Source organism: Myxine glutinosa, chromosome 1 (genome assembly GCF_964187855.1).
Source record: "Myxine glutinosa chromosome 1, kmMyxGlut1.1, whole genome shotgun sequence".
NCBI lineage: Eukaryota > Metazoa > Chordata > Myxini > Myxiniformes > Myxinidae > Myxine > Myxine glutinosa.
Window position 1 is genome coordinate 103760147 of NC_136261.1, and position 15694 is coordinate 103775840.

Genomic DNA, 15694 nt, shown 5'->3' on the forward strand with positions numbered 1-15694 from the left:
TATACGGGGTGGTATAGCTAGAAGCGACATTATGGGGAAGTAAGAAGCTCCTCACTTCCTGGGACAGGAACACCGCACCTCAATCGGTATGCACGTAGGCCGGATTCCCAAACATAGAAAACAAGTTCTGCAGACACCGTATAACTGTGGCGGCCGTCATATCTGCACACGTGAAAGCAAAAGGGAATCGCGAGTACTCATCAACGATAGTGAGCAGATAACGAGAGTTACCCGACGCCGGCAGCGGCCCTTTGAAATCCATTGCCAATCGCTCCCACGGCCTAGTAGCCCTGACCAGCGTCCCCATGGGAGGGTTGCAAAAACGCGGTTTGAGTTCCGCACATATAGCACAGTCGCGACAGACCTGGCGAATGTCCTCAACCGAGTACGGCAGATTACGACAACGCACAAAATGAGCGAAACGCGTCACCCCAGGATGACACAGAGTGTCGTGCAAAGAGCGCAGACCCTCCAAAGATATGAGGCCCGTACACGTTGCCGGCCGCAATAAAGCGTCGGCAACCAGGTTATCCCTCCCCGGGTGATATTTGATGGTATAGCAGAAATCGGCGCGTTCGATGCGCCAGCGAGTGATTTTCTCGTTCTCTATGCGTTGAGCATGCAGGTTGTCGTACATAAACGCAACGCTCTGTTGGTCCGTGATGATTTGGAAGCAACGTCCGAGCAAGTAGGGACGCCAACGGCGAATCGACTCGACGATCGCGTACGCTTCCTTTTCGACAGACGAATGTCTCCGCTCAGCGGAGGTGAGAGTCCGCGAAAAGAAAGCCACAGGGCGCCCCCCCCTGGGAGAGAGTCGCAGCTATCGCATGATCTGAGGCATCACTTTCCAAAACGAAAGATTTGTTATCGTCAATCGTCGCCACAGATGCCCCAGCGATTTCGGACTTAAGGCCATGAAAAGCAGCCTTGGCAGCAAGGCTCATGGGGAACGCTTCGCAGTCCACAAGTGGGCGGAGTTTCACGGATAAATTTTGCACCCATTTAGAATAATGGGCGAACAGCCTGAGAGCACGCTTCAGCGAAGCTCGATCGCAGGGCGGGGCCATGTCGAGCAAGGGTCGCAGTCGCTCCTTATCCGGAGCAACAGAGCCGTGGTTCACGGTGTACCCCAGAAGATATATCGTGCGCACGGAGTAACGACACTTAGCCTCATTCATGGTTAAGCGATACCGCTGCGCGACCTCGAGGAAGCGCTTCAGATTTGCATCATGATGCTCCTGTTCATGCCCGCAAACCGTAAGATTGTCCAGATATACAAAGACGTCGGTCAAGTTCTCCTTCGCGATGAGGTCGTCCATAGCCCTCTGAAAACACGCGACCCCGTTCGTGACCCCAAAAGGTAGCCGGGTGAACTGGTATAACCTTTGACCTGATTCAAACGCGGTATAGATACGGTCGGCCTCGGAGATGGGGATTTGATGATACGCACTACGCAGATCGAGAGTGCTGTAGACCGAGTACTGGGCCACCTGCCGAACCAGGGAGTCCATCCCCGGAAGGGGGTAGGCATCCAGCTGTGTAAATCGATTAATCGTCTGCGAATAGTCGATTACCATGCGTTTGCGATGCGCTTCACTTCATACCACCAGGACCTGGGCCCGCCATGGCGACCGACTAGGTTCTATGATACCTTCCTTTAAGAGCTGGGCCGTTTCTTCCGCAATGAATTGCGCGTCAGCTCGTGAGTAGCGTCGCGATTTAACCGCTACAGGTGTGCAGTCCGTGGTCATATTGGGGAACAGCGACAGCAGCTCAATTTCCATCCCTGCAAGAGCGCACACAGCAAGCGTGTCAGGACCACCAAATTCCATTTCCAACCGTCCATGTCGCTTAAGAAAATCATGTCCTAGCAAAACATCTGCACATAATGCTGGTAAGACCATGAGATGCACATCTGGAAATATTCGTCCCTTTATCACAAGCTTCAATCGACATTCCCCTTTTGTGCTGAGCCTAAGCCCTTGAGAGGCCTTAAAGATCCGACGTCTTGTCCCAATAATCGGCCATCCATGTTTTTGCACCAGTCGATAAATCAACATAACTATCAGTAGACCCTGTATCGATCAAAGCTCTAGCAAAAATTCCCCCGATCATAAGAGGGATAATAGCCCGAGCCAGGCCAGGTGGTCCTGCAGGTATCGAGCCATCCAGGCGAGACGATCGCGCCTCGCGTGTGGATCCAACGCCAGCTAAAGTTTTCCATGCCGCAGTAGCTTGTAGTTCATACGTGCAGCCTCCGGAGGGCGCTCGTGTCACGCGCGGAGTTTCAGAGCCAGCTCGAGTTTTCCGCGCCGAAGCAGGAGCTTGTAGTTCGTACGAGCAGTCTTCGGATGGCGCTCGTGTCACGCGCGGAGTTTCAAAGCCAACATGAGACGTTCGGATGCCGGTCAAGGACGGTCGCCCCGCGTTCTGTCGTGCTTGCGCCACTTGTTTTGACGGTGCAATGAATCCCACCAAGGTCAAGCGAGCAGCCAGGGGCCCACGAGGAGGTGCGATTCTCATCAAAGTCGAGCGGGGTGCCCCGCTCTTTGCTCGGCCCACTGGCTCGGCGATAAGCACATTCATTGTCGAGCGAGTTCGTTTGCCCCGCGTTGCCTTTCGGCAAACCTTTGCAAAATGGCCTGGTTTTGTGCACAAATGACATATCGCATCACGAGCCGGGCACACAGACCTGGGATGTTGTCGATTCCCGCAAAAATAGCACGTAGCGTTACGTCCGGGCTTTGGTCCGGCAGCTGCTGTGGCCGTCAAGCCCGGTTCAGGGTCCTCCTCGGGAGCGGCCGGGGATTCTGGCAGAGATGCCGTGGCTGCATCCGCATCCTCGGCGGTAGCTCTCTCCGGTCGAGCTTGTCGAGATGTCCCCGCAGTGACGTATGGGTGTTCATACGCGTCGGATTGTTCCCGTGCTTGGGTGTAGATGTGAGCTAGCCATAGAGCTTCAGCGAGCGTCAAGTCGGCTTCTTCAAAAAGTCTTTGTCTGACTATTGAGAAGCTGAGTCCTGAGACGAAAGAATCGCGTACAAGATCATCGCAAACTTGTTCATGTGTACGTACCGCCGGCGCACTGTCAGTCAGCAGACGCCGTAGCTCTCGAGCGAAATGATCCAGGGTCTCCGTGGGCTGTTGTTTCCGTATGGCGAGCAGGTGCCGGGAATAAACCGCGCTTCGTTTCTGGATGTAAATTCGCTTTAGCTCTGTCACAGCGGCATCGAATGTCACACACTGTTCGATAGCCCGGTAAACGTTATGATGCACTTTTGTCTGTAGCACCTCTAATTTCGTTTCATCAGTGACAGCGGTTTCCTGGGCCTTGAATTGATTGTCTAAGGTCTTCAGCCAATGTGTCAGTTCCGCGCCCGCGTCCGCTGCTTGCGGGTCGGCTGCGAATTGCGGCACCTGAATCATCCTGTGTCCCGCCATGTCACCCACGTTCGCCTCTTGTTCTCGATTGGACAGCGAGACAAATTGTCATTAATTGTAATGGAAATCAGATCCACAACATTGTCCTGTAGGTAGGTTTAATGACAATTTGATCTCTGGCAATATCCTGTAGAAATACAATCGTGCAATATATCAGGATCATGGAATCATAAAGAAAATTCAGTAATATCAATCAATGCAAGCAGGCCTAGATTATCTATGTATACGCACCATCCGAGTCTACATGTCTTAGATTAAATGTCACAGGAGTGTGCCGGAGCAGCAGTCGTCCGAGTTCTTATAGACGCCTCTCAGTGGTTAGAGAGAGCATCACACCTGGGTTCAACTTAGATACATTTTCATGACAGCCATCACTACTCTGATCAACCATTCCTCCACTCCTAACTTCCTCAATGCCCATGTCAATACTTCGCGTGGAACCTGATCGAATGCTTTCTCCAGATCAACAAACCCAAGAAACGACTTCTTCCTCTTCTCCATGTACTTCTCCTGCAACTGCCTTACAATAAAGAGCGCGTCTGTCGTTCCTCTTCCTGGCATAAATCCAAACTGCATTTCGTTGATCTTCACCTTCTTCCTTATCCTCCTCTCCAACACCCTTTCCAATATCTTCATTCCATGCTCCAATAACTTTATTGCTCGGTACGAGCCACACTCCAGAGGGTCACCTTTCCCCTTGTATAGAGGGACGAGGGTACTCGGTTCCCAATCCACTGGAATGCGGCCTTCTTTCACCACCAGATTACAGATCTCTGTCATTCTCTTCACACCCCAACTTCCTGCTGCCTTCAACATATCTCCCACAACTCCCGTCGGCCCTCCCGCTTTTCTACTCTTCATTGCTTTTGTCGTTAAAATCCTGGTGTTGGTGTAGCGGCTAGGGCGCCGGCTTAGGATCCTAGGATCCTGGGTTCGAATCCCAGTAGATCGCTGAATTAACGCCAGGGGGGTTGACTCATCCTGTCATCCTTCCGAGGTCGGCTAATTGAGGACCAGTTCACTGGTAATTCCCTGGTTGTCGTTAAAGGCGGCAAAAAGGGTTGGCGTCAGGAAGGGCATCCGGCCGTAAAACATTGCTTCAAAAAGGGGACCAAAAAACCAACAACAACCACGGTTCCCGAAAAAGGCCAACCCCCGCTTGCGGGGAAAAATGGCCTCTAAAGGTGTTTTTTTTGTTTTTATTTTATTTTATTGCTTTTGTCGTTAAAGGCGGCAAAAAGGGTTGGCGTCAGGAAGGGCATCCGGCCGTAAAACATTGCTTCAAAAAGGGGACCGAAAAACAACAACTACCACGGTTCCCGAAAAAGGCCAACCCCCGCTTGCGGGGAAAAATGGCCTCTAAAGGTGGTTTATTGCTTTTATCGCTTCACTGTAATTGAGTAATTGAGTACCAGTTCACTGGTAATTCCCTGCTTGTCGTTAAAGGCGGCAAAAAGGGTTGGCGTCAGGAAGGGCATCCGGCCGTAAAACATTGCTTCAAAAAGGGGACCGAAAAACAACAACCACAGTTCCCGAAAAGGCCAACCCCCGCTTGCGGGGAAAAATGGCCTCTAAAGGTGGTTTTTATTGCTTTTATCGCTTGGGTATCCCTGGCATCCCTGGTGTTGGGCTAGCGGCTCGGGTGCCGGCTTAGGATCCTGGGTTCGAATCCCGGTCGATCGCTGAATTAACGCCAGGGGGGTTGACTCAGCCTGTCATCCTTCCGAGGTCGGCTAATTGAGTACCAGTTCACTGGTAATTCCCTGTTTGTCGTTAAAGGCGGCAAAAAGGGTTGGCGTCAGGAAGGGCATCCGGCCGTAAAACATTGCTTCAAAAAGGGGACCGAAAAACAACAACTACCACGGTTCCCGAAAAAGGCCAACCCCCGCTTTGCGGGGAAAAATGGCCTCTAGAGGTGGTTATTTTTATTTATTTATTGCTTTTATCGCTTCCTCAACTTCCTTCTCAGTTATCTTCTCTCCCGGTCCTAAAACTGGGTTACTCTCTATGTTGCCATCCCATTCATTATCTGTATTCAACAGCATTTCCATATATCTTTTCCATCTTCCTTTAATTCCATCTGGGTCCACAACGATTTGTCCAACTTCATCCTTCAAGCAACTCACCCCCATCACATCACACCTCTCTTTCGCTATCTGCTTTGCAATCCTGATTATCGCTCTCTGACCCTCTTCCGAATCCAAGCGTTCTCTGAACATTTTCCTACATGCCTCCTTCGCCTTTGCTACCTCTTTCTTTGCACCCTTCTTGGCTGCCTTATAACTTTCATGCTCTGCTTTTTCTGCTCCCGTACCCTTCGCCTTCTGCCACTCCTTGAACTTCTTCTTCTTGTTGTCAATCCTCTTTCCAACTTCATCATCCCACCACCATGTTTCCGAGTGCCTTGGTGTTCCTTTTGTCCATCCACATACCTTGCCATCACCATACCTCACCAACGGCTCCCAACAGACTATCTTTCATTGACATCCAACCACTTTCAAGCTCAACTTTCAAGCTCAAGCTCGGAACAAGTGTGTGTCTACCCTCAGGAGTGCCAAGAAGCACTATCTCTCCTCACTCAAGAATGAACTCTCAAACCTGTCTCCTTCCTCCAAATCCTGGTGGCGTCTGGTCAAATCCGTTTCTGGTGTTTGTTCCCCCTCCATCCCCTCCCTTACCTCAAACGGCCACACAGTTGACATCGCACGTGACAAAGCCGAATGTCTCAACTCTGTGTTTGCCTCAAAATCCTTAGTCCCAAACCCATCTCTCTCTGTTCCCACCTTTCCCAGTCAAACCCAACTGCTCCTGGACTCTGTGTCCTTCTCTCCTGACAAGGTGGAGGAGTTTTTGTCAAACCTCGACTCTGATTCTGCAACTGGACCAGACGGCATCAGCCCACGGGTCCTAAAATCCTGCTCTGCCGCTCTAGCTCACCCTCTCTCTGTTCTTTTCACCCTATCTTTTGCTCAAGGTCATCTGCCAGCATCCTGGAAATCAGCAAACATTACCGCTTTACACAAAAAAGGTGCAAAAACAGATCCTTGCAACTACAGACCAATCAGCCTGCTCCCAATTATCAGCAAAGTCATGGAATCCATCATTGCTTCGGATATGAAATCTTTCCTCTTCTCCAATGGCTTGATCTCTGATCATCAATTTGGTTTCAGACCAGGTCACTCTACTCTGGACATGCTGCTTCTGCTGTCTCAACCGTGGATGGAGGTCCTCAATGCCAAACAGGAAATCAGAGCTGTCTCCCTTGACATATCACGTGCCTTCGATACGGTCTGGCACCCAGCTCTGCTCACCAAACTCTCCTCCTACGGTATCCATGGAAATCTCCATGCATGGCTTGCGGACTTCCTCTCTGGTCGTAGTCAACGTGTGGCCCTGAATGGATTTCTCTCATCTCCCCTTCCTGTTCAGGCTGGAGTTCCCCAAGGCAGTGTGCTGGGCCCTGTGCTTGTTCTGGTCTTTATCAATGATCTCTCCGACTCTGGAAAATCCTCTCTATCTCTTTGCTGATGACTCCACTCTCTGCCGCTCCAATCCTCTTCCCTCAGATCGGCAGTCTGCAGCCTCCTCACTCTCTGAAGACCTGGACAAAATCACAGACTGGTCAAACAAGTGGAACATGTCTTTCAATCCTGACAAATCTCACACTCTTACTATGTCTCTCCGAAAAGATCGACTGGACAACCCTCCCATCTACTTTCTCAACAATCCTCTCCAAGAAGTTCTGTCGCTCAAGCTTTTGGGTCTCACTATCTGCCATGATCTTTCTTGGGAAAACCACATTTCCAAGCTGGCCTCCAAAGCCAGTCGCCGACTGGGCATCCTCCGTCGTGCGAAGTCCTTCCTAGGCACATCTGAGCTCCTCACCACATACAAGGCTTTCATCCGCAGCTCAATGGAATACTGTTCTCCCCTATGGGTTGGTGCTCCTGCCTCACACCTGGCTCGGCTTCATGCTGTTGAATCCAAAGCTTTCAGAATCATTGGAATCTCCCGCGATGAAGCTATCTCTGAGGGCCTTTCACTCACTCACCGCAGGCAGGCAGGTAGGTGGTCTTTCTGTCTTCTACCGACTCCTCTCCGGCCTTGCTCCCCCAGCTCTCTCTGTGCTCTGTCCCCCAAATATTCCTACAGGTCGCTCAAGATCTGCCAGCCACCCTCTGATGGTTAAACTGCCGAAATCTCGGCTCTCTGCTCACCTTCACTCTTTCATTCCTCTTTTCTCCCGCCTCTGGAACAAACTCCCACACTCACTTCAATCACACTCCTCCCTCCAGGTCTTTAAAACAGCTGTTCACCACCATCTCTTATGTTCCCCCATCCAAAACCTTGATCTTTTCTACCCCCACTAATTCACCCCAGATCCACCTTGTTTGAAATTCCAACTTCTTTCCTGGAAGTCCTGGCAGTGTCCATATGTTTTATACCTCTCCCACCCCCCCCCCCCCTTCCCATGCCTCGCCCCCAAAGCCCTCTCCCTCCCACAGTTCTCTCGATGTCTCCATGTCTCTCGGTCCCTGCTCTCAAATGTTTTGTTTGTGTCCTTCCCCCTCTCTCCCCATCTTGTCTACCGCTCCCGATGTTATTTGTTTTATGTGTCTGTTTGTCTTTCTGTGTGATTAATGTTCGCTCTTTCACGAGCCTCGATCTTGTATACAGAAAAAAAAAGAAAACCACATCATCCTCCACCCTACTCAGCCTCTCTTTTAATGCCTCCCTCACTGTCACCTCTTTCAACCTCCACACCTTCATTCTCGGTTGGTACTTCACCCGCCAAGCTCTCCTCGCACCTTTCACCCTTCTGTCGCAGACAACCAAGTGGTGCTGTGAAACAGCCTCCTCCCCCGGGATCACCTTTGTGTCCCGGAGGTGCACCCTATCTCGCCTACGCACCATCAGGTAGTCAACGGTTGTCGTTGTCCCACCTGACGTGTATGGAACAAGCTTATTAACCTCTTTCTGGAACTGAGTATTACAAATCAACAAATCAGCTCCATCAGCAAACTCCAAAATCCCTTCACCTTCTCCATTTCTCACACCATATCCGTAACCCCCATGAACTCCCTCAAAACCATCCATACTCCTGACCACATGTCCATTTAGGTCTCCTCCTATCACAACAACTTCCTCATCTTTCACGTTTTCCATCAGCTTCTCTATCGCACACCAGAACTTGTCCTTCTCTTCATCGCTCCGACCAACCTGCAGAGCATATCCCGAGATGACGTTCACCAAGAGCTTTCCAATCATCATTTTCACCATCATCAACCTATCACTCACTCTAGTCACACTCACCACACTGTCTACAAACTCCTCAGAAAACAGGACACCAACACCATTCACGCCCTCCGGGCACCCTTGCCACACAAACTTGTATTTCTGTCCCTGCCTACCCTTCACCATTCTCGCACCACTTCCCTTCCATCTCGTCTCTTGCACACAACATATGTCCACTCTTCTTCTGACCAATACTTCCACCACTTCTCCTGATCTCCCTGTCATTGTCCCTACATTCCATGTCCCAAACCTCAGAAACCGATCTCCACTTCGGGCTGTACCCTGCCCATATGTGGTTGTAATTATCATGGTTCTCTTTTTGAGGCAGTGTTTTTATGGCCGGATGCCCTTCCTGACGCCAACCCTCTTAGTCGCCTCCTATGACACGCAGGGATACGGTGTACCTATTCTGAATCCTGCAACTTCTGTTCCAGTTTAGTGCACTCATTTTGTCCCGCATCCAATTTCTTCTGGCTCTCTAACAAACGCTGCTCCAGAAAAACAGCACGTTGTTCTGTGTTCACCGTCGTGTGCTCCAGCTCAGCCCGAAGAGCTTCCACCGAAGAGCGACTCTGGGCGAGTTCATGCGCAGCATCCATCTCCACACGAGCCGCCATGAGGAAGCCCCCGAGTGATCTGTGGATGAAACTGTTTGTGCAGTTCAATGATGATACGCAGACAGATGAGAACGTTCTCCTCGTGCTCCACCTGAATAAACCTGAACAGCAACGAGAGGATCTTCTTGCTTTGAGAACATAAATGCTTATTTGGTGGGCTTCGGTGTATCATTTCCAAGACCAACTTGCGTAATTGCTGTTGAGGTTTCTCCTGGAGGTGTTGAACCTCTCCATCCTGCAGGAATGTGAGGAAGCGAGGAATTGCATGCTTCAGAAAAATTGGGTACTCCTCAGATGATGTCACATTTTCAAAGTTCTCACTCAATTCTTGCATCGCCCTCCAGCTTTGTCTCATCAGCGACGTTGTTGTCCGTGACGGTGCACCTATTCTGAATCCTGCAACTTATTTTCCAGTTCAGTGCACTCATTTCGTCCTGCATCCAATTTCTTCTGGCTCTCTAACAAACGCTGCTCCAGCAAAACAGCACGTTGTTCTGCGTTCACCGTTGTTCTGCGTTCACCGTTGTTCTGCGTTCACCGTCGTGTGCTCCAGCTCAGCCCGAAGAGCTTCCACCTCAGAGCGACTCTGGGCGAGTTCATGCGCAGCATGCATCTCCACACGAGCCGCTATGAGGAAGCCTCCCGAGTGATCTGTTGATGAAACTGTTTGTGCAGTTCAATGATGATACGCAGACAGATGAGAACGTTCTCCTCGTTCTCCACCTGAATAAACCTGAACAGCAACGAGAGGATCTTCTTGCTTTGAGAACATAAATGCTCATTTGGTGGGCTTTGGTATATCATTTCCAAGACCAACTTGCGTAATTGCTGTTGAGGTCTCTCCTGGAGGTGTTGAACCTCTCCATCCTGCAGGAATGTGAGGAAGCGAGGAATTGCATGCTCCAGAAAAATTGGGTACTCCTCACATGATGTCACATTTCAAAGTTCTCACTCAATTCTTGCATCGCCTCCAGCTTTGTCTCATCAGCGACGTTGTTGTCCGCGAGGGTGCAAACATGCTGCAGACATTTCTTCACCAGGCTTGTCTGTTCCATGATGGTGGTCACCTCCAGCACAGGGAGCACTATGGTCGTCTTTTGCAATACAAACGTCATTCCCGCCATTACACTCACGAACGAGTCCTCCACAGTGGCCGAGCCTCTCCTTTTCCCTCCTATTTAACTCTACTTTTATTAACTCTTTTCCTCCGCTTTTAACTCTACTGTAGAGCGACTTTTTTAATACCTCAATTGGCATACATGTTGAATTTTCCCATGATGCTTTGTATCTATGATTATGCAAATTGATTGAAAAAAGCCCAGTACAATGGCCTATCGAATCTCTCCTCGCTTGGGGCCTCAATTGTTTTCGTCCCAAATATATTGCAAAAACCAGATAAATATTACTTATTTGACCTCACGTGACCTTTATGACCTAAAAAAAATGACCTTTAAGGTCAAAACTGAGAATGTCATCCAGTCACATCTTTATCCCCATCACATGTAGAGTTGATTAAGCATGGATGACTGCTTTTAACACGCCATGCCATCAAAAGTTTTTTTGACGTCCCTTGGCTGGCCAACTATGGACCTTTTTCCAATAACTCACAATTTGCTCAAAAATAAGTTGGAGTTGACAAAAGTATTTGGTCTCCATAATTCTTTATTTCACTGTTAATATTACAGAACATATGTTTTTGATTCGGAACTTAATATATCCTTTTAAATCAGAAAGTAAAAAGAAATGGCATTGACAAAATTATTGACACCCAAGACTTAATATTTGGAAGCACAGCCTTTGGACAAAATAACTTCAGTCAAGCGTGTCCTATATCCATGAATGAACTTCCTTCACCTCTCTACTGGCAGTTGGGCCCACTATTCTTGTGCAAACTGCTCAAGCTCTCCCAGGTTTGAAGGATGCCTTCTCTCAACTGCTGTTTTCAGATCTCCCCACAGGTGTTCAATGAGATTTAGATCTGGACTCTTTGCTGGCTATTTCAGAACAGTACAGCGTTTTGTCTTGAACCATTCCTGGGTGCTTTTTGAAGTGTGTTTGGGGTCATTGTCCTGCTGCAAGACCTATGACCTTCGACGGAGACCCAGCTTTCTGACACATTGGGTTGAACATTGCGCTCCAAAATGCCTCGGTAATCTCCTGATTTCATGATGCCATGCACACATTCAAGGCACCCAGTGCCAGAGGCAGCACAGCAACTCCAAAAAGTCACTCAACCTCCTCCATGTTGACTGTAGGGAAGGTGTTCTTTTCGTTGAAGACTTCATTTTGTTTTCTGTAAACAGAGATTATGTGCTTGAACAAAAAGCTCTAATTTGGTCTCATCTGTCTACACTACAGGACATTCTCCCAGAAGGATTTTAGATTGTTCAGGTGTGTTTTGGTCAACTGCAGTTGGGCTTTCTTATGTCTCTCTCTCTCTCTCAGCAGTGGGGTCCTCATTCCAACCCGCTTTCATTGAGTTGGCGACGGATGGTGTGAGTTGAAATTGTTGTACCTTGTCTCTGAAGGTCAGCTTGCATCTGATTGGCAGTTGATTGAGGTGCTTTCTACACCATTTGAACAATCCTTTAATGCAATCTTCAATCAAGTTTGCTTTTGCGGCAACGTCCAGCGAGGTTGGCTACAGTGCCATGGGCCTTAAACTTCCTGATAACATTGCGTATGGTGAACACATGAACGACAAGGTTTCTGGATATGGACTTGTAGCCTTGAGATTGTCCATGCTTGGCTACAATCTTGTGTCTGACCTCAGACAATTCTCTGGTTTTTTTTTTTTTCCCATGCTCATTGCGGTACACACAGTGACACAAAATAGCAGAATTTCCTTATCTCTATTCAAACTGGTTGAATGAGTGATTTTTATATTGCAAGCACCTGCAACTCACCACAGGTGAGTTCAATTCCAAAGTAAAGGAGAATCACCTGCTTAAAATCTAATTATTTCTGACAACTTCAAAAAGGTGCCAACAATATTATCTGGGCCATTTTAGGATTTCTTTATGGAATAAGCTGTTTTAGTAATTTTTTCAGCTATTTTTGTTTTGTTCCACTGCAAACCAAAGAAATACATAAGTGGAAAGCAAAAGATTTTTTATTTCAACAATTTTCTGGAAGAAATGGTGCATTATTTGAAAAAAGTACAAGGGTGCCAATATTTTTAGTTACAACTGTACAACTTCTAAAAGGTGCCAACAATATTGTCTGGGCCATTTTAGGATTTCTGTGTGGAATAAGGTAAGATTTAGTATTTTTTCAGCTTTTTTTGTTTTGTTCCACTGCAGACCAAAGAAATACATATGTTGATGCTAAATTATTATTATTATTTTTCAACAATTTTCTGGAATAAATGGTGCATTATTTGAAAAAAGTACAAGGGTTCCAATATTTTTAGCCACGACTGTACATACTGGCACATGTGTAGTACCTTGTGAATGGACATATATGGAGTGCTAAAATCCATGGAGGAAACTTCAACCGTGTTTCAACAACGTTTGAGGAATGGAGGTGATATGAAGTGTCGTGGTCTCAGAGAGAGTTGGGGAATGCAAGAGTCCGTACTGAAGTGCAGTTTGGTTGTTGAAAAATTGAGTTGTTGAAGGTTGAGAAGTTGAAAAATAGAAAGATGGCCATTGTGTCTGGTTCCTCAAACTTTTTCTACACACCTTGTAATGGTGAGGAAAAGGTGATTCACTTTACAAGTCTTATCAATATGGTGAACATTAAACTTGTTTACATAAAAAAGTGATTTCTGAACATGACATGTTCTCCCCTTTTTCTTTCTACAAAATTGGGGCTTATGGAATAGAGTGGAGACTGAGGAGAAAAAGGCAACACACTGACTGGGGGGGTAGGGGAAGGTGGTCAAGAAGCAGGGGAATATGGAGGAAACTGCATCAGATCCGAACGAGGCTCCGAAGAAAACACAACCCTGTACAAGGAGAAACCCAGTACAAAACAGGCAGGCACGCAACTGGATGCACACATATATGAAACAACTCAACACCAACGCTTCACAAAAACTATCAAACAAGACTATGCAGAAACATGTATGCTCAGCTTTCCGACAGTTTGTCAGAACAGAGAAGACAACGTCTGGCCATGAAGGAGCCCAGAACTAGAACTGTAACAGTTTTGGTGTGAAAACGCAGGATGAATTACATGGTCTTCGGGTTATCGTGTGTCACCGCCAGATGGGTTTATTGTGTTCAGTGTGATGATGATGCTTGTATCGTTATATATGATGCCGAATGGAATGAATTTATTATATATGACTGTAATATTTGTTGTGATGTTTGTTCTGAAGTTAAGTGGAGTAAACTAATGACAATATAATATTTGTGGTTCGATAGATTTTGTGGAAAGATCGCAAAAGTTCGGGAAATTTCCACTTACTTCCAGATCTGGAACCATCTCGTGTTTGCGAGTAGTTTGTCGAGTGAAGGGCCTTCACGAATGCTCCTCGTCCAAGTATATATTGGTGGTAAAGTAAAGTGCAGAAGGGCCAGCATCAGGTGCTTTGCTGTGTACCGTGACGTGCCTTGACGATGCGCGGTTTGTGTATGTCTAGTGCTTTATCTTTTAAATAAACGCCTTTGGATTACACCTGCCTACCAGTGGGGCCAATAATTATTTTGCGGTCCCTATAGGCCGAGCACTTACTCTTGTGTGCACTTACTCTTGTGTGCACTTACTCTTGTGTGCACTTACTCTTGTGTGCACTTACTCTTGTGTGCACTTACTCTTGTGTGCACTTACTCTTGTGTGCACTTACTCTTGTGTACACTTGCTCATGTGTACACTTGCTCATGCCACACCATGCGCTCAGCGAATTAGATTTTCGAGACATGTAGGTACGTAAACGTGTACAGTTAAGTGAGCTAGCAAGCTCTAGCGATGGCGCCCATGTTATCAATCTCAAGAACAAACTTTCTCGGTCGCTTTAATTGAACTACTGACGAAGTACAGTAGACCTAGGTCTAAAAATGGTCTTCATTTGGTTATGCATCCAGAAGGCTGGCACAAAGTTTTTGAAGCCATGGTAACAAATATCCAAAGGTAACTTTTGAAAAGTAGGCCAATGTGTGTTGGTACTCTGGTGAAATCTACCTGGTGTTGGTACCCTGGTCTAAATTTCTCACCAAGTTAGCCATTTCACCATGACCTTGCAACTTGGTGAACTGAAGGTGAATTCTCATTCTGGAAATGTTTGTGACCTAGTTTTTGGCATCCTGATCCTCACCCCTCAATTTTGAATCAAACTGGAAATTCACGAATTAGTAAACGTGTAGGTCATTGGTAGGCAAGACTTTCAGATGCAGTATAATTACAGCTACCAACAAATCCATAGTCTTGAGTTTGTAACATTTTCCCTGCAAAGAACCACCCAATCATACTTTTATTATTAGTGATGAGGAGTAAGATGGGTTCAGGAAGAGAGATGTCCTTTTCTGCACAGAGTTAAGGCAGTCAGCTTTGGCATGAACAATGTCCATTGTAACTCCATCCGAAGAGTGAAGGCACAGATAAGGAGCATGTTCCCAACACAGATTTAATCAACTAAAAGGTAAAGCATTTTGTTTTTATGCTCCCTTGCATCAAGAACCAGGTGAGGTTAGGTAAGTACAGATGACATTGGATCACAAAGAACAGTATGGGCTGGTACAGGACATTTTGTGTCTGAGGGTTGAGAAGTCACGTGCTCTGTCTCGTCAGTAGAACGTGGCTGATCTGTGCTCTGCGTTGGAGGCAAAGGTCGTGTGTGCTATTAGAATAAAGAAAAAAACAACATATTTGTTTGCTGATGACTTGGAGCTTCATTGACGTAGTGTGGATGGCGTCGGCATAGCAGCAATGTGTCCATAAGACAGGGAAATGTGGGGACTAGATGCGCAGATAGTACCAACTGCAGCGAGTGGGGGGCACGACCCAATGTATCTGCTCAGTGCCACTGGTCCTGTCATCTGGCCTGCGCCACTTGTTGGCCTGCGCCACTTGGCCTGCTTCTGGCCTCATGAGGTCTCAGCTGTCTACCTTGTGAGTGTGATAGTTAATGGTGCTTATTGGCATCTAGTGGGGTGATTTTATTGAGAAGTGCTGTTTAAATTTTGTTATGATCTCTGATCATAACACAATTCTTATTGATAATCTTCATCAATGATCTCTCTGACTCTCCGTAAAATCTTCTTTATCTTTTGGCAGATGGCTCCACTCTCTGCCATGCCATCCCTCACCCTGCTGATAGACAGGTAGAAGCCTCTTCTATCTCAGACCTTGACAAAATCGCTCTCTGCCTCTCCATACCTCATCCCTCAGATCGA

At 47.4% G+C, this 15694-nt stretch overlaps 1 protein-coding gene across 1 annotated transcript in view; it reads left to right on the forward strand.

The window, feature by feature from the left end:
* LOC137412336 (uncharacterized) overlaps window positions 1-13979 on the forward strand; it is a 71603-nt gene extending 57624 nt beyond the window's left edge. The window contains exon 9 of the mRNA XM_078775485.1: window positions 13183-13979. The gene's annotated coding sequence lies outside the window, so the exon portion shown is untranslated. The remainder of the gene's footprint in view (window positions 1-13182) is intronic.
* Window positions 13980-15694: the final 1715 nt, after the last annotated feature.